Here is a 19,737-nt window from a genome sequence, read left to right on the forward strand (position 1 = left end):
CCAGCTGAGGACCCAGACATCTCAGAGCAGACCCAAGCTGTACCTTCTCTACCCTGTCAGAATTCCTAACCCACAGAACCTTGGAGCACAATAAAATGAGTATTTTATGCCCCTAAGTTTTGGAGTGATTTGTTAGGCAGCAATAATAAGTAAACAAACAGCAACGGGTAAAATTTGCCCTGTTGGAGTGAGCTGAGATTGTACCACTGTACTCTAGCCTTGGTGACAGAGTGAGACCCTGTGTTAAAAAAAAAAAAAAAAATGCTCCTGTCGAGGAAATTCAAAAGAATGTTCCCCAAAATTTTATTTTATGAATCTTTAGGATTTGAGATTTATAATACTAGAATCTTAGACCTCTGTGTATTAAAGATTTCTGGGTTGGTACCCTAGTTATCAGCATTTTAACATCTGAATTTTTCCAGGAGATACAGGACCTGAATAATAGTTTATTTTTTTAGCAAAAAAATTCCAAGTATTTCAGAATCCTAAAACTCTCAGGATGCCAGAAACAATGTCTCGAAGCAGGGCCCACAAAATCAAATGCCTTCAGGGGCCAGACAGGTAATAAAAATGAGTCAAGTGGAGATTTGGGGTCCTGGAGGATTCCAACAAGATTATTGAAGTGAATTCTCCCAGAGGGAAATGACCTGGTCTCAATCCTCCTCCGAAACATTGAAGGAAGCCCCATTGGCCTAGTACAGGTCCAGCCTCACGGCAGATCTCTTTTACAAGCTCCAAAAAACACTCAGAGCCCTAGGACATCCCTAGAATTTGTATTCTTTGAAGGTTAAAACGTTGATTCAAAGGTTATTCTCAAGTAAAACATGCTGGGCCTGATAAATCTGTGGCGCTACAGGGCAGTCTTGATTACACTCCTCTGCAGAAAATGAGTGTGAGAGCTACAAATAGGGATCTTGCTCATGAGGTCTCATCATGTTTCCAGGAATAAAATACCTTTATCAATTCATAAGCTTGGCTCAGATTCCTAAGAATTATGGACACTATGACTAGGTATTCACCCCCTCACCAAAACTTCCGGTATATACATTCATTTCAATCTGTGAACAAACGTGTGGTTTCTTATTTATTTCTTTTAAACCATAATTTCAATTGATTATTAATGTAATGGTCCTCTTCACTCTAGACAAGCAGCCTCCTCGGAGGAGCCCTTGCCTGTCTTGTATCTCCAGTACCCAGTTAGTGCATGGCACACGCCAAGTGTGCAATGACATTTAGTCAGTGAATGAATGGTGTCCTTTCATGTAGTCACTATACACATTAAACACTTACTATGTTTCAGGTACTGATTCTAGAAGTGTGGATAATGTCATGAGCAATACAGACCCAACTCGTGGCATTTACAGTCTAGTGGGGAGAGGGTGATGGAGACCAAGTAAATAAAAACACTCAATAATTTCAGGTAGTGTTGATAGCTACGAAGAAAACAAAACTGTCTACTGTGATAAAGGGGAGAGTTGGGGGACCCTTAGAAAGACTGTGACCCTGTTTGCTAAACGAGGGGGAGTCAGATATTTAAGTAAAGAGCAGGGAGAGCAGTGAGATGAATGTTCCAGCAGCAGACACAGCCAGTGCAAAGGCCCTGAGACAGATCTCATTTGGCTTATTTAAGCTACATGACATTGAGAAGACAGTGTGACAGGAGTGTAACAAAAGAGGGTCACATGGTAGGGGAGGAAGCTGAGAGGTTGGCAGGGGCAGAGCAGGGAGAGAGCCTTGTAGTCAGGAGAGAGACTGGATTCCAGGAGGTACACAGCAGCAGACTGTATTAAGAGTCCAAGGAGCTGGTAGGCCTCAGACTGTTTCAGGGACCTAAAATCACATAAATACACAAACATGAGGAACAGAAATTTAACTGCTAACAGCTGCCATCTTCCAGTTGCTAACTCTCACACCCACCCACCGGGCCTCTCAACTTTGGGACACCTGACCTTCCTCTGCCTTTCTTTGGTATCAGCTGCCAGCAATACAACCCAGCAGGGACTCGTCAGCATCTCACTTGCTCTAGACATTTGTGGTTCTGAGTTCTTGCAGGGCAGAGATCAACTCATCAACTCAAATGTCAGGGTATCACGTTCAACATGATTATAACAATAAAAAAGCATCTTGAGAGGAACCAGGATGCAGTATCGGGAACCAGGCCTTAACAGCAAGATGACTTTGAGTTAGCCAGACTGTAACAGTCCAAGGCCCTCCTCCTTCAACAAGCCTGGGCTTCCTGATGGGTGAGTCTCTCTAATTAGCTTCCCTCGGGGCTCCTCCCTCCCCCAGACTCCACCCTCTACCTTGCTCTATTTACAGTAGGCGCAGTAAAGAGTCTACTGCTGCTGTCGCTGCCGCTGCCTTTAGACGCTCAGATCCTCGTCTCTCTTCTCTATCAGGGAAAGCTCCTGGCTGGTGAGGACACAACACAAGAGGTATGTGTCCGGAGAAAGTGGGTAGTAGAAAGGGGTGATGGGAGTAAGGAGATGAGAGATGGGAAGTGGCGTGCGGTGGGGAGCGAAGAGGGCGAAGGGGCTAGCAAGTGGAAGGGGTGGGAGAGCCACCTGGAGTATTCAAGGGTCAGGAGGTGGAAGCCGCATGCAGTCTTGGGAACACACAAGTGAAAGGGACTTGTATGCATTTTATGTTAAAAGCTCAGTGTGAAAAATAATCTGTGCCTTGTAGTTTTTTAACCGGTAGTGTAGTCCTTTAAGGGAGATGGTAGAATTAGACCTTTGGGTTAAAGTTCAGCAAATATGAGAAACATTTATGTACACTTCTCATTCAGCAGTGATCACTCTACTACATTAAAGCCGATGATTTTGCAATGATAGGTGACCAGCAAGCGTCATCCAGGTTAATAAATACTAGGAAAGAGGCTCCAGGCCAGTTTCCATGACAAATGGAAGACTTCAAAATAATCAATCGTGGGTCTTGGGAGGTGAAGGGAATTGTAGATATCTTCTAATAAAGAGGGGGCAAAAACCAACCCACTTGCCTGGATGTGCTTTGTTTGGTCTACCGAGGTTCACCTTCCTTTTTTCTTTTTTTTAACTCGAAGGCTGGCAGACAGCGAGTGCTCTCCCACGGTTGCAGTCCTTCCCACCCCTTCATCATTCATCCTCACATCAGCCCGCTTCTCTGAATTGTGTTACCTGATTGGGCCCTGGAGGCATTCGGGTTTGTGATCTCTGGTTAAGTCAGAAACTTCATCCTACCAGCGAGGAAGAGAGATGATTCCCACAGTGTGCTAGTAAAACAACTAGTATATAAACCTCATTCTGTCAGGAAGGAAGGGAGATAACCTCCAAGCTATGTTACTAACACAGTTAGCTATCTGTAAACAACTGGATAATGCTGTGGTGAGTGACTTAAGCATTCGGTGAGAGGCTCTAAAGAGAGTTTGTTTTTGATCAACTGGAACAGAAAAAAAGCTTTAAAGGGATGCTGGATTTTTTCTTTCCCAATGTGGTTTAGCAGAACCTATTTATTCGGTGCCAACGATTTTGCAAGGTAGAGTTTACAAATGCAGTTATTCTTTCTTTATGGATTGAAAAACAGGACAGGTGCGGGGGCTCATGCCTGTAATTTCATCGCTTTTGGAGACTGAGGTGGGCAAATCACGAGGTCAAGAGATCAAAACCATCCTGACCAACATGGTGAAACGCTGTCTCTAGTAAAGATCTATTAAAGATACAAAAAGAAAAAAAAAACCTAGCTGGGCGTGGATGGTGGCGCATGCCTGTAGTCGCAGCTACTCAGGAGGCTGAGGCAGGAGAATCACTTGAACCCAAGAGGAGGAAGTTGCAATGAGCAGAGATCGTTCCACTGCACTCCAGCCTGGCCGACCTGGAGAGACTCTGTCTAAAAAACAAGGCAGTGGAGAGTACCTTAATTCTGAAACCATAGCTTGATTCAAACACCATGCCCAAAACCTTGAACTCCATTATAAAGTCAGTCTGATAAGCAAACTCATCTTCATAAACCACGCAAGCAGGAGAGTTTGTGTCCTACAGTTTAATAACAATGATCCCATCAAGTATTTAGGTGACCTAGGAATCATAGGGTAGGGAGTGGGAATCCAGAAGCAGCCTTTACAGTCGGGCTAGATCCAAAAGTGCTTTTGGAACCTGAAGGAAAGTCCTCTTCTCCCTCCCTTTTTTTGCCGAGAGACAGGAGGGTGGGGACATGCCGGTGAGAGGGGAAGGTGGTTCTGGAAGGACTAAGCTCTCTGGTTGTGAAATCAGTCTCCCAAGGTGCTCAAAGTGTGGTTGACCCCAGCCTTGGCCAACCTCCTTCCCTTGGCTTTGTTTGTTTTTCATTTTGTCCTATGTACTATGGTTCTAATTTAATATTCAGTGCGGTTTTCCCCGGGTAACTTCACACTCCTTTCCTGAAGTCCAGGAAAACCTCCCTAAGCCTCCTGAAGTTTCCGCCTCTGCTAAGGAGGTTTCTATGACATAGGAATGGTGTGGATTTGGGACTGGGATTTTCCTGGCTATCCAAAGCAAAGCAGCATTCAGGGGCTCACATAGGAAAAGTATTTAACCACGCCATTTTGTGTCTGAGCATTTCTCATTCTTACAAGCATACTTTTTATTAAACTTTTGCTTTAACATTCTCTCTTCCTCCTTCTCTCCCCTGTTCCATGATTTTACTATTTTTTCTGAACCATTTGAGAGTAGGAGGCAAATCTCATGTTCCTTCAGTGTATATGTTTTAAGACCAAGGATACTCTTTTATGTAACCACAAAATCATAAATTCTAGAAATTTAATATTGATTATTATTATTATTATTTTTTTTTTGAGACAGAGTCTCACTCTGTAGCCCAGCCTGGAGTGCAGTGGTACACTCTCGGCTTATTGCAATCTCTACCTGTTGGTTCAAGTGATTCTCCTACCTCAGCCTCCCAAGCAGCTGAGATTACAGGCACGCACCACCGCACCCAGCTAATTTTTATATTTTTAGTAGAGACGGGGTTTACCCATGTTGCCCAGGATGGTCTCCATCTCTTGATCTCGTGATCCACCCACCTCGGCCTCCCAAAATGCTGGATTACAGGTGTGAGCCATCATGCCCAGCCTCATTATTTTTATCTAACTTACTATTTCAGTTTCTCTTGTCTGAACAATAACATTTTTCTCCCACCAATATAGGATTAAGTCACGCCTCTTTCATCTCCTTTAATCTGGAATAGCTCCTCATCCTGTCTTTGTCTTTCATGGCAAAGGCATGAAAGATTGAAGAATGTAGGCCATTTGTTTTATGTTCTTGATGGGTCTATCTGGCCTGCATCCCCAGCTGGATTTTTTCATAGGCGATTTTGTGCTTTTCTCAGAATATCATTTCTGGAGACATGTGATATCTGTCTCTATTGAGTGGTGTAAATTTTAATTACCTATTTGCTGCCTGTTTTTTCCACTATGTATTTACTACTTGTTCCATTGCAATCAATAAACAATTTGTGGAAAGACAATGAGACCATGTAAGTAAATACCCTGCTCCTCATCAAACATTTCCCTCTAGATTTAGCATCCATTCTCGTTCAAACCAATGTTTACCATAATGGTTGTAAAATGGTAACCTTCCAATTATATCACCACTTCCTCTACATTTATCAAATGACATTCTGTTGTAAGGAAGTCTTTAACGCCATTTGTTTATGACTTAATTAATGTATTTCACACACCATACAATTCTCTTTCGAAGTGTGCAACTCAGTGGTTTTTAGCAGAGTCAGAGTTGTGTAGCCACCACCACAATCAATTTTAGAACATTTCAGCACCCCAGAAAGAAACCCCATATCTGCTAGCAGTTACCCCCCTTTCCCCCAGCCCTAGGGAAACACTAATCTACCTTCTCTCTCCAGACTTGTGTATTCTGAGTATCTTATATCAGTGGAATCATACAGTGTGACCTGGCTTCTTTTACTTGGCATGATGTTTTCGAATGTTCGTCCATGTTGTGGTGTGCACTAATGCATCTCTCCCTTTTATTGCGAAATTGTTATTTTCTGTATAGACTTATGAATTCCTATTTTTAGGCAGTGAGCTATAATCGTTATTGTCCTTGTTTATTTTTGATGCTCAACTTTCCCAGGTTTGGGTCTTCAAAGCTAGTTTTTGTTTCCTTTTGACATGTCCCTGTCACTTTTTGGGAACATTTTTCTTTTTGTTGTTTTTTCTTATAAGACAGACTGGTCTGATGGACATTTTTGTCTCCCTTCTTCCTAGTGAAAATCTTGGCTCCCAACACTGCATTCATTTGTTCCGTCCTGCAATACGTATAAAATAATTTCTCAATTGCTAAAGCCACGCCACTGTGGAAAGCTAATCTAGTAATCAGAGTAAAAGATTTGCTTGTAGGTCTTTTCTCCATAGACTGAGGCTAGTCGAGGGACTGTGTTCACAAATTGGTTGGATTAGTTCTTTTTTTCCCCTTCACTGTGGTTTTGTTACTCATTTGAGAGAACATTGGGTTCACTGGTTTGTTTGTATTGTTACAGTTTTCACTCCGTCTTGCCTTAGTTTAATTTTTACTATGTAGAACATTAATAGGCTTCCAAAAGTGAAAACTAATAAAGTGTGCAGACTCATAGAAGTAATTGCCTAAGCATCTCCCCTAACCCATTCCTTTTGCATGCCTTGAAGCTAACCAATTTCTTTATTTTCTGATGTGTCCTTCATATTTTTCTTTTTTGCAAAATAATGGATCAATGTGTGTTTTCTTTCTTCCATATATTACCTATAGAAGGATAGTATACTGTAAATATTCTTTGACTTTTTGCCTTTTTTCTCTTATTAGTATATCCTGGAAGTAACACCAAATTAGTTCAGAAGACATTCCCGTCCCCCATTTTTACATAGTGATATAGTACTCCATTGTGTATACGTACCATATTTTATTAAACTAATCTCCTATTCTACAATGAATAACCTTGTGCATATGTATTTTCAGATGCTTGAAGGCATATCTTTACTAGATTTCTAGGAGTAAAATTGCTCGTTGATGTTTAAGCAACCATCAGGTCGTTTTGTTAGGTATAGCAAATTCCCTTCACATGGGTTGGGTTTCTCCACAGCCTTGCTAAGAGAATGCATCATTTTGTCAAACAGATAGGCGAGAAATAGTATCTTAGGGTAATTTAATTTGTAAGTTGCTTATTATGAATGAAATTGATTTTTAAAGGCCATTTTATGAACTTTAAGTATAGTTGAAATCCTATGAACTGTATAAAATTTAATTAGTATACAATCAGTATAAAACATTTCTGTCACCCCTAAACATTTTTCCTGTGGCTTTTTAAAATAAATTTCTTCCTCCACTCCTGTGTCCAAGCAACCACTGATTTGCTTTTTGTTATTGTGGATTAGTTTGCACTTTCTAAATGTGTATGTAAAAATCAAACCATGTGTACTCTTTGTCTGGTTTCTTTCAGCACAGTGATTCTGAGATTCACCCACATTGTTAATGTGTATCAGTAGGCTGTTCTTTTTTATCGCTGAATAGTATTCCATTGTGTGCATGTACTACATTTTGTTTATCTCTTTATCTGATAACGGACATTTAGGCTCTTTGTAGTTTGGGACTCTTGCAAATAAAATTACTATGAAAATTTGTGTACAAGTCGTTGTGTGGACATAGGTTTTTGTTTCCCTTGGTATATATCTGACAGAATGGCTTATTAAGGGAGAAACTGAGCACCTTTTAAATGTCATTTTGTAATTTGTAATTATCCATGCATGTGTTTTGCCCATTTTCCTTTTTTTTTTTTTTTCAACTTTTAGATTCGGGGGTACATGCACAGGTTTGTTACCTGCGTATATTGCATGATACTGAAGTGTGGGGTACAATTGATCCTGCTACCCAGGTACTGAGCATAGTATCCAATAGTTACTTTTTCAACTCCTGTCCTCCTCCCTCCCTGGCTCCCAGGAGTTCCCAGTTTCTACTGCTGCCATCTCTGTGTCCATGAGTACCCAATCTTTGGCTCCCACTTATAAGTAAGAACATATGGTATTTGGTTTTCTGTTCCTACATTAATTTGCTTAGGATAATGGCCTCCAGCTGTATCCAAGTTGCTGCAAAGGACATGACTTTGTTCTCTTTTTATGGTCATGTGGTATTCCGTGGTGTCTATGCACCACATTTTCTTTATCCAACTCGCTTGTCATTGGGCACCTCGGTTGCTTCTGTGTCCTTGGTATTGTGAATAGTCCTGTGCTGAACATGTGCGTGCATGTGTCCTTTTGGTAGAAAGATTTTTCATTTGGACATATACCCTATAAGGGGATTTCTGGGTTGAATGGTAGTTCTAAGTTCTTTGAGAACTCTCCAAACTGCTTTCCACAGTGGCTGAACTAATTTGCATTCCTACCGGCAGTATATACGCAACCCCCTTTCTCTGCAGCCTTGACAGCATCTGTCATTCTTTGACTTTTTAATAATGGCCATTCAGACCAGTGTGAAATGGTATCTCATACGAAGTCTTGTGATTTTGACTTGCATTTCTCTGATTAGTGATGTGGAACATTTTTTCATGCGTTTGTTATTTGTCCATTTTTCTATAAGATTTTTGGTCTTCTCTTTTTTAAAATTTATTTTTTTAGTTGAGATGAGATCTTGCTATGTTGCCCAAGGTGCTCTCAAACTCCTGGCCTCAAGTGATCCTCCCACCTTGGCCCTGGTCTTCTCTATTTTTAAAGCTCTTTCTATATTAGGAACATTAGTTCTTTATCTTAAAAATGTTACAGATATTCTCCTCCAATTTATTTGCATATTAATTTTTCTTCTAGTGTTTTTATACACAATTTAAAATTCTTATGACAGCAAATGTATTGTTCTTAATAGTATCTGAATTTTGAATCGTAGTGAGGAATCCTTTTCTTCTGCCACATTATGGAGAAATTTGCCTATGTTTTCTTCTGTTACTATAGTTTTACTTTTTACATTGAGATTTCTGATCATTTGAAATTTATTGTGTGTGTTGTGAAGAAAGGATCTAATTTATTCTTTCTAAATGGCTAACTAGTTGTACTGAGATCTCAAATGTTTATTTTTGTCCTAGTGATTGAAGAAATCACCTCTGTCATTTACATACGTATATACATACATACTGGAGACAGGGTCTCATTCTGTTGCCCATGCTGGAGTGCAGTGGCACCATTATGGCTAACTGCAACCTTGAACTACTTGGCTCAAATGATCCTCCTGCCTTAGCTTCCTGATAGCTGGGATTACAGGTTCATGCCACCATGCCTGGCTAATATTTTTATACTTTGTAGAAACAGGGTCTCACTGTATTGCCCAGGCTTGTCTTGAACTCCTGGGCTCAAACTATCCTCCCACCTTGGCCTCCTGAAGTGCTGGGATTACAGGTGTGAGCCACAAGGCCTGGCCATGTGCCATATTTCTATATGTTCTTTTTCTATTCTGTGGTCTAATTCATGTTTTAGTACAACCTTGTTTTAAGTATGGAGGCTTTGTTGTATATTTTAATTATGTGGTAGGTCTAGTCTCTCTCCCCTTCCCCTCAACTAATCTTCCTTTTCACATTTTCTATTTATTCTTGTATGTTTGTTTCTCTACATTAATTTTATCAATCTGCCTGGCTCCAGATAAAACAGCTTGTTAGGATTTTTATTGGGATCATGTTAAATGTATACATTAACTTAGGGAGAACTGACTTTTGGATGATTAGGTGTTCTAACCAAGAACAAAGTCTATCCTTCCATTTGTTAAACTCTTCTTTTGTTAAATATAACGTTGAGGTAAATATATTCAAAAACTGAACCAGAAATTAGTTCCATGAGAGTGGTAAAAAACAAGAAGTGTGTTTTGCTTGCTTTCCAATAAAGGAAAATGGCAACTTAAAAACAATAATACCATACTGCTTAATTATCTTTAATTGTGCTGAGGAATTACAGGCATCTTGGTCTGCAGCATTCAAGTCTGCTAGATAGCACTTCCTTAAGTGTGGTCTAGATAAATATGAAGGATAGTTGCTTCTAGGTATAAAAAGCCTAGTCACAATAATGTTGTTTTTTTTTTTAAGTAGTCTTGGATCCTTTTGAGAACCTGAAAGCTATGGACTCTTTCCCTCAAAATACATAAGCTTGCAACATTTTTCACAGGGGTGGAGAGGGGACAGAGAACTCCCGAAGCCAATACTTAGATGTTAGTTTTGAACTGCTGCACTGGGGATTATATATTAGTCTTAGAAACCTAGAGGGAGGTAGGCAATATCTGGGTTTAGGGACTTTACACACGGACAATAATACATGTTATTCATGTCTGCTTATTTATTCTGAGGGGTTTATAACCTAAATTTGTTTATAATCAAATTTTTATTTAGTATGTAAAGTCTCACCAAGAAAATCATAGAGCTGTTCCTATAAAGAAAAAAAAAAAGTAGTAGAAAAGAGAATAAGCATCGACCTTCCTCCTCCACTCATGGTCAATCTTTTCAGTTAATTGCATGTTAAGAATCTAAACTTTAGATTTGAAAAATGTATACATTGAAAATAAAGTAGTTGATGACATACCCATATATATTCTGAGCATTAAGGAATAGGAAGCTGTATTTTAGGATGCCCCCATGTCTAGTGATTAATCCTTAGGTTTGGAAATCTCACTCTAGAGCTTAAAATTCTAAGAGACAAAGGCAAGAAGGCAGAAGACTGAATTGCTGCTGATGCCACTAGTATCCTTCAGATTCCCTCAAACACTAAATCCAAATGCTATAGTAAGGGGCAACAGTAAGACACTCATTGAATTCTGGGGCATCATGATCCTCTGCAGGCTAACCTGGGCACATTCCCACTTCATAACACATTCTAAGGACTTGCACAGGATGCCTGCTGGGGAGAGAAAGCTGGAGAGGGTGATACGTGTGGACAGATTATAAAAGGCCCTGTTTACCACCATAGAGTTTAGATTTTACTCTGAGACAAAAGGAACCACTCAAATGGAATGGCATGATAAGATCTGTTTTTTTGAATGAGTTACTCTGTTGGAGAGTGAAACTGGAGGGTTGAAGAGGCCTTCTGAGGCAAGAAGACTTACTCAGGAGGCTGTACAAGAACAATAGTGAAGTCCTTAAAAGGCTGTGCAGGCACAAGGTAGGATTAGACAGATTTGGAGACTGGACCAGGAGGAGGACCCATCAAGGATGACCATACATACTTAACAAGGATGTGGAAGTGCTGGACCTGGAGGTCCCTTTCTTTCTAGCCAAATAATCTCCCTCAAAGACATTTTTCCATCTCCTGCCTGACTACAACAGGAATAAAATGTTCTTCAGTCCCAACTGCCACCACTGTGAAGGCACAGACAAGAAACAGGAGAGGCAGTAGAAAGTTGACAGTAAACCCAACACGTACTGATGCTCAGGAGGCTAACCTTGTCATGGTGCTCAATGATTTCTGAGCCATTAGTGGCTTCACCCAGGGTTTTTGTTTTTCTTTGTTTTTTTCTTGTTTTTCTTTGGTTTTTCTTTTGGTTTTTTGAGACAGAGTCTCGTACTGTCGCCGGGGCTGGAGTGTGGTGGTGCGATCTCGGCTCACTGCAACCTCCACCTCCCAGGTTCCCTTGACTTTCCTGCCTCAGCCTCCCGAGTAACTGGGATAACTGGCACCTGCCACCACGCCTGGCTAATTTTTTGTATTTTTAGTAGAGGCAGTGTTTCACTATGTTGGCCAGGCTGGTCTCGAACACCTGACCTCGTGATCCACCCACCTCGGCCTCCCAAAGTGTTGGGATTACAGGCGTGAGCCACGGTGCCCAGCCTAACCCAGGTTTTTATTGGTCCGAGGCTGGGGCAAGCTTATACTAGTATTGCGCGTTTATGCAGTGCTTTTATTTCCAGTATCTGTACTTCTATTTTCATTCTCCTTTTTATTTGTCCAAGAATAACATTCTTATTTTCACTGAGTCAACTGGCAGTATGTTCTGGACTATATTAAAACCATTCTCCAAAGTTTTGCCATGGCTCGAGTTTTCAAAATCACCACCACTTACTTCAGCAGATTTGGCCAAGTTTGTTTATTTTGTTTAGTGAGTAACAACATACACATAGTAAAATGAAGACAGTACAGTAATCTTAAGTGTGTAGTTTGAATTTTTACTTACGTATACATCTGGATAACCTCCTTCTACAACATTTTCTGTACTGCATGAAATTCTCTGGTGTACTTTTCAGTCTGTTCCTTGAAAGGTTAATCCCTATTCTGACTTCTATAAACATCTTTTAGTTGTGCTTGTTCTTAGACTTTGTATAAATGAATCGCAGACTAGAACTTATTTGTGTCTGACTTCTTTCACTCAGCATAGTATTTCTATGTGATTTCTCCAACTTGTTGGAGCTGATCATTTCTTTTTTACTGTGCAATATTCCATTATGTAAATCTATCACAATTTGAGCATTTGGATTGTTTCATCTTTTGGATATTATGAACAAAGCTGCTATGAATATAATACACAAATGAGAAAACATAGTACTAATTTCCTTTGAGTATGAAGGATGGAATTGCTGGATCATAAAGCAGATGCCTGCTATCTCTAGTAGAAACAAGGTGGTTTTTCAAAACGATTGTATCATTGTGCATGTTCCCCAGCCATGAATAAGAATTCTACATCCTTGAAAACACTTCGGTTTGTCAGTCTTTTAAATTCGAGCCTTTCTGAGGTGGTAGTAGTGGTTTCTTGTTGTGATTTTTAATTTGTGTTCCCCAGACAAGTCATATAAAGTCCTCGTGAACTTTATTTCACATTTTTGACCATTTGGATAGCTATCTTTTCCAACTTTCTATTCAAGTCTTTGTCCAATTTTTTATTGAGCTGGTTGGTATTTTTCTTAATAATTTATAGAAATCTTTTTAAAATGGTAGTTAAAAATTGTTTGTTGGATACATATATTGCAAGTATCCTCTAGTCTTGTTTGCAAACATTTATTTATAAGCAAATATAGCATGTTCTTAACCTAAAGGTTGTAATAAGACTGGGAAAAAAATCCTAAAGCATATTTTGTCATATTCCTATGTGTTAAAGGAGTGAGTCATGTTTCAGATAAATTATTTTATTTTATTTTTTTAATGGATTTTTTTATTGCATTTTAGGTTTGGGGACACATGTGAAGAACATGCAAGATTGTTGCATAGGTACACACATGGCAATGTGATTTGCTGCCTTCCTCCCCATCACCTATATCTGGCATTTCTCCCCATGCTAGCTCTCCCCAACTCCCCACCCCTCACTGTCCCTCCCCTAGTTCCCCTTGACAGACCTCAGTGTGTGATGCTCCCCTCCCTGTGTCCATGTGTTCTCATTGTTCAATACCCACCTATGAGTGAGAACATGCGGTGTTTGATTTTCTGTTCTTGTGTCAGTTTGCTGAGAATGATGGTTTCCAGGTTCATCCATGTCCCTACAAAGGACACGAACTCATCATTTTTTATGGCTGCATAGTATTCCATGGTGTATATGTGCCACATTTTCCCTGTCCAGCCTATCATCAATGGGCATTTGGGTTGGTTCCAGGTCTTTGCTATTGTAAACAGTGCTGCAATGAACATTCGTGTGCACGTGTCCTTATAGTAGAACGATTTATAATCCTTTGGATACATACCCAGTAATGGGATTGCTGGGTCAATGGGATTTCTATTTCTAGGTCCTTGAGGAATCGCCACATTGTCTTCCACAATGGTTGAACTAATTTACACTCCCACCAACAGTGTAGAAGTGTTCCTATTTCTCCACATCCTCTCCAGCATCTGTTGTCTCCAGATTTTTTAATGATCACCATTCTAACTGGCGTGAGATGGTATCTCAATGTAGTTTTGATTTGCATTTCTCTAATGACCAGTGATGATGAGCATTTTTTTAGATAAATTATTTTGAAAAAGTATTTAGTTCATTTCAGTTAGCCATTTATGAAGCATCTGTTCACATCCTCTAAGGATTTCGAGATATGTAAGATAGGTTTTCCCGTGAAGTGTTACTGTGGAGCAAGAGAGGCAAGTGGGCAACCAAGATGTAAAAAGGATGTAAAAGATGTGAGGGATGTGGAAAACAGTGCACAACATGCTACGAGAGTAAGGATGAGGGAGAAACTCATTTGGCCTGAGGAGGCAGTATTAGAAGAAGGTAAGTCTTTGAAGATGGAGCAGGAGTTTCCATGGTTGTGTAGGCTTTGCAGGAAAAGGTAACTTAAAAAACAAATGCACAGAGGAATGAAAGGGCCATGTGCCAAGGAGCAGCAGGGTCTGGGATGGTCAGAACATAGGATAGGAGAAAGAAGGAATGATTTGTAATAAAGCAGAAAAAGTTAGCCAAGTGAAAATGAGAGAACCTTGTTAGCACTGTTAGAACTTGGGACTTGATCCTGTATGCCAGCCAGACACCTTAGGATTTTCAAATTATGGAAGTAATAAGATCAGGTCTGAATAGATTAAATATGATTAGAACACTAGTTTTTAATCTTTTCTGGCCTTGAAAAAAGCCCATGAATTCCTCAGAATATAATTTATATTAGGTTAAATAGTATATATTTAATCCTTATATAAATTAAAATATATAGGAATTAAAAGGAATCCAATAATATTGAAATATGAAATAGTTCTTAATTGTGATATTTGCTCCATTATTAGCACATTTAAAAAAATCTAGTGGTAGGTCTAATATCATAATTTCAAAGTGGTAATGCATATAAATGACATCTTGAGATGTATGTTGACTTTAATTATGCTACGAAAATACCTAATTTCTGTTGGTGACAGTCACAGTTACTGTGGTTTGTTGCTTATGTTTATAAGCATAAAGGAAATGCTAAATTTCAGTTACATGTAAATGAAAATAGCAAACTTTTCTAGAATTCACTAGTTCACAGACCCAGTGATTTCTATGCATATATCCCAAGCTAAGGCCGTCTGTAATGAGAAGGGTACCCCAGCTGATAGGATAGACTGGAAGCAGGGGTAAGTGAAAGGCAGAGAAGGCCATTTAGGGGGCTGTTTCAGTGATCAAGATAAGACTGAATGGAGGCTCTTGTGGTTGGGTAGAGGGCAGTGGCTGGTATTTGGATAGAGAATCCAGGTGTGTATATTGCCGGGTGTGTAGGGGAACGGGTGGGCAAGTGGGAGGGAGGAATGGCCAGAGGTGTTCACCAAGGTTTCTAGCTTGGGTAAAACGGAGAATGGCAGACCAAGCCACACCGGCTCTTACCTGGGTTGCAGGAACAGCTTACTGTTAGTTAGTTTCCACGTGTCTGCCCTTGCCCCACTATCATCTAATTTCAACAGAGCAGTCCGAGTGAACGTTTAAAACATAAATAAGACCACATAAGTCTCTGCTCCAAGGCCTGGAATGACCAGTCCTTACAATAGTCCCTAAAAACCCATGTAATCTAGGCCTCCATCCCCTCTCCAACTTCATTTTCTACTGTCTCCCTACCCACACTCGTTGGGCTCCAGCTGCAATTGCTCTTCACAAGCTTATAAGGGAATGCCCCTGCCTTGAGCCTTCGTACTGACTGTCCCTGGGCCTGGAACAGCCTTCCTCTAGATAGCCACATGCTAACGCCCTGAACTCCTTCATGTCTTTGCTCAACCTCTTCAAGTCTTTGCTCCCTTAAGCTACTTCCAGTGATGCCTACCCTGACAACCCTATCTGGAAATGCCTCTCCCCAAATCCCATTTACTCTGCTCATTTTTTTTTCCTGCCTCTTATCTCTCATACCATTTATTCATGTATTGTCTCTGTCCTTCCACATGGCAAATATGAGTCCCTGCACATGACACTCATAGGTGCATGAGGACAAGATTGTTTTTGTTCACTGTTCCAAACATCAACAACAGTGACTGGTGCATGATAGGTGCTCAATAGATATTGTAAGAATGAATAGGGAGGATCTTAATCACAAAGAAAAAAAGGCAGGAGAGAAGTAGAAGCTTTCAGGGAAGAAAGAGGATGTTGTTGATTTAGTGTTGATTTGGAAGGATCTGTGGGTCATCCTGTAGATGTAGACAGCTGGGTAGCGTGGAGGTCAGGAAAGGATGGTTCCTACTAGAAATGTAGATTTGGAAGCTGATTGGCACAAGGGAGATAGATAAAGCATGGACTTGTTCAGAGAGTACTTTAGCCTGAGCAATTTGGTGATAAAACTAATGTTTAAAAAGTAGTCAGGGCCAGGCATGGTGGCTCACATTTGTAATTCCAGCACTTTAGGAGACTAAGGTGGGTGGATTGCTTGAGAACAGGAGTTTAAGACCAGCCTGGCCAACGGTGTAAAACCCTAGCTCTACTAAAAACACAAAGCTTAGCCAGGCATGGTGATGCACGCTTGTAATCCCAGCTTCTTGGGAGGTGTGGGCATGAGAATTGCCTGAACCCGGGAGGTGGAGGTTGCAGTGAGCCGAGATCAAGCGCTGTACCCCAGCCTGGGCAGCAGAGGCCACATCTCAAAAAACAAAACAAAAAACAGAAAGAAAAAAAAACCCCAAAGAACAGTGGGGGAAAGTATGGTGATTGTCCCTGGGAAGTCAGTGAGACAAAACATTTTGAAATTAAATTTTTTAAAATGTATAATAGATTTTTTTAGTACTCTGGCAGCAGCGCTGTTGTAAAATAGTGGGGTTCTATGTATATCACAAATATTCTATTTTGTCATTGTGTGTATTTTGTATTTTCTAGTTTATCTGATAATAAGGTGTGAGGTCAAATTTTCATGAGTTCCTTTTTTTTAAATTAAAAATATGGAGATGGGGTTTTTCTATATTTGAACTCCTGGGCTCAAGCAGTCCTCTCACCTCAGCCTCCCAAAGTGCTGGAATTACGATTGTGAGCCACCACACCCAGCACATTTTCAGGAATTCTTGAGTCTCAAAGTAGAAATGGCAATTATTTGCCTTAATTCTGGGCAATCATATATTAAAATATACTCAGCTGAGGGATTAAGTGGGCCATATAAAAAGATTGACATGAAAAGTTACAAAATTCTGTGTTGTATATCTGGAGGAAACATATCCACATGCATAGCAGTCACACCATAAGATGCACTTAACCCATTAATTTAGAGGACTTGAACAAAAGAGAAGAGAGAGCAAGGTATGAGAGAGAACAATTTAAGTAATGCAGACATGCATATCTGCTATTCCACTCAGCTACGTAATCCCAGCTTCTTGGGAGGTGTGGGCATGAGAAGGCTATATGAGAGGGACGGCTATAAGAGGTTTTTCTGTTAAGTTGGTATTCATTTTTATGTGTCTCTTTTAGAGTAAGCATTTCACTATGCCAAGTGTAATTGTATTGATCCACATAAACTTTTGGAATTAATTTGTTAAACTCCATTAGAAAATATTTTGGAAATCTTGACTGAGATTGCATTGACTTTATGGATTGAGAAAGGATAGACAAGATCTGTCTTTTCATTTATATAGATCTTCTTTTATGTTATTTTCCACAGGTCTTTAATGTTTTTTTATTAGATTTATTTCTAAGTGATAGCACGATTTTGTTATCGTGAATGGATCTCTATCCCTTAACATTTTCTACCCAGTGTTGATGTATTAGAAGCTATTAATTTTTAAAATGTTGATCACATACCCAACCGTGGTACTAAATTCTGTTAGTTCTGCTAATTTAACTATATTCTCTGAAATAGTTATTTTTCTTTTTCTTTCTTTTTTTTTTCTTTTTTTTTTGTTTTATTTATTTTTTTGAGATGGAGTCTCACTCTGTCACCCAGGCTGGAGTAAAGCAGCGTGATCTGGGCTCACCGCAACCTCCGCCTTCTAGGTTCAAGTGAGTCTCCTGCCTCAGCCTCCTGAGTAGCTGAGATTACAGGCGTGCACCACCACACCTGGCTAATTTTTGTATTTTTAGTAGAGACAGGGTTTCACCATGTTGGCCAGGCTGGTCACGAACTCCTGACCTCAAGTGATCCACCTGCCTCAGCCTCCCAAAATGCTGGAATTACAGGCTTGAGCCACCATGCCTGGCCCAAAATAGTGTTGTTTCAATCTTTCCGTTTGTATTTTTTGTCTCTTTTCCTGTTTTAGCATATTGACTAAAACTTAAAATGGCAAAAGATATTCTTGCTCTTGACTTTCAAGGAGTGCTTGCTTTGAATGTTTCACTGTTTGGTGTGATGCTTACTACGAGGTTTGGTAAATGCTCTATAAGAAAATTTTGTACCAGGAATGGTGGCTCATGTTTGTAATTCCAAGGCTTTTGGAGGCCAAGGTTTAAGGATCACTTGAGGCCAGGAGTTTGAGGCCAGCCTGGTCAACCGAGTAAGACTCTAACTCTACCAACAAAAGAAAAAATAGTTGCCCTGTGTGGTAGCTCATGCCTGTCGTCTCACCTAACCAGGAGATGAAGACAGGAAGATTACTTGAATTCAGGGGTTCCAGACTGCAGTAAGCCCATTTGATCCACTGCATTTCAGCCTGGTCAACAGAGTGAGACCCCATCTCTAAGTAGGAAATAAATAGAAAGTTTTCAGGCTGGGTGCAGTGGCTCATGCCTGTAATCCCAGCACTTTGGGAGGCCGAGGCAGGAGGATGGCTTGAGCTCAGGAGTTTGAGACCAGCCTGGGCAATATGGTGAAACCCCATCTCTACAATAAAATACAAACATTAGCTGGACATGGTTGTTCGTACCTATAATCCCAGTTACTCAGGAGGCTGAGGCGGGAGGGTTGCCTGAGCCTGGGAAGCAGAGGTTGCAGTGAGTGGTGATCAAGCCATGGACTCTAGCCTGGGCAATGGAGCAAAACCCTGTGTCAAAAAAAAAGTTTTCTTCTCTTCATAGCTCTCAAAGACATTTTAATAGGAATGAATATTAAATTTTGTCAAGTGTAGATTTCGGCATAAGACAATCATTTGCTTTCTATTTTCTTTAATCAGATGGTATGGCGATTCATATTAATAAATTTTATAATGTTGCAGCAGTCCTATATTCCTAGGATAAACTCTTGGTCATTATATAATATTCCTTTAATGCACTGCTGGATTCTGTGCTAATATTTGGAATTTTTGCTTCTGTGTTTACAGTTGAGATTTATTTCTTATGTTTTTGGGAGGTGGAGGACTACTTTTCATTTTGGTTTATTAGAATTATGTTGGTCTAAATGAAATGGGAAACTTTTTATTCTTTTCCTTTGCTCTGGTCAGTTTATTTATTTATTTTTTTTTTTTAAAAAAAGGCATGATCTGTTCTTTGATGGTTTAGCAGAACTTTCTCAAACTTTTCTGGGCCTAGTATCTCTTTTGGAGTAGATCTTTGACTCACTTTTCAATTTCTTTTTCTTATTCATTTATTTATTTTTGAGACAGATCTTGCTGTGTCTCCTAGGCTGGAGTACAGCGGCATGATTAAGTCTCTCCTGCAGCCTTGACCACCCAGGCTCAAGTGATCCTCCCACCTCAGTTTCCTGAGTAGCTGGGACTACAAGTATGTACCACCATGCCTGCCTAGTTTTTTAACTTTTTGTAGAGACGGGTTCTCAATATGTTGTCTAGGCTGGTCTTGAAACCCTGGGCTCAAGCTACTCTCCCATCTCAGCCTCCCAAATCTTTTCAGTTTCTTAGATGATGATCAATCTATTTGGGTCCTCTACCTTTTCTTGATTCCATTTAATGGTTTATAGTGTCCTTAAGGTCATCCATTCATTTTAGTTTTCAAATTTGAATGTATAAAATTACATATAAATCTGATAATTAAATGTTACCTGCTGTAG

At 40.0% G+C, this 19,737-nt stretch overlaps 1 protein-coding gene across 1 annotated transcript in view; it reads left to right on the forward strand.

Annotated features, from left to right (window-relative positions):
* Positions 1–2,341: 2,341 nt before the first annotated feature.
* Positions 2,342–19,737, forward strand: part of FAM214A (family with sequence similarity 214 member A) — a 124,178-nt gene continuing 106,782 nt past the window's right edge. The window contains exon 1 of the mRNA XM_032297414.1: positions 2,342–2,435. The gene's annotated coding sequence lies outside the window, so the exon portion shown is untranslated. The remainder of the gene's footprint in view (positions 2,436–19,737) is intronic.

The sequence above is a fragment of the Sapajus apella genome, unplaced genomic scaffold, assembly GCF_009761245.1.
Source record: "Sapajus apella isolate SASKATOON/1434 unplaced genomic scaffold, GSC_monkey_1.0 scaffold37, whole genome shotgun sequence".
Taxonomy (NCBI): Eukaryota; Metazoa; Chordata; class Mammalia; order Primates; family Cebidae; genus Sapajus; species Sapajus apella.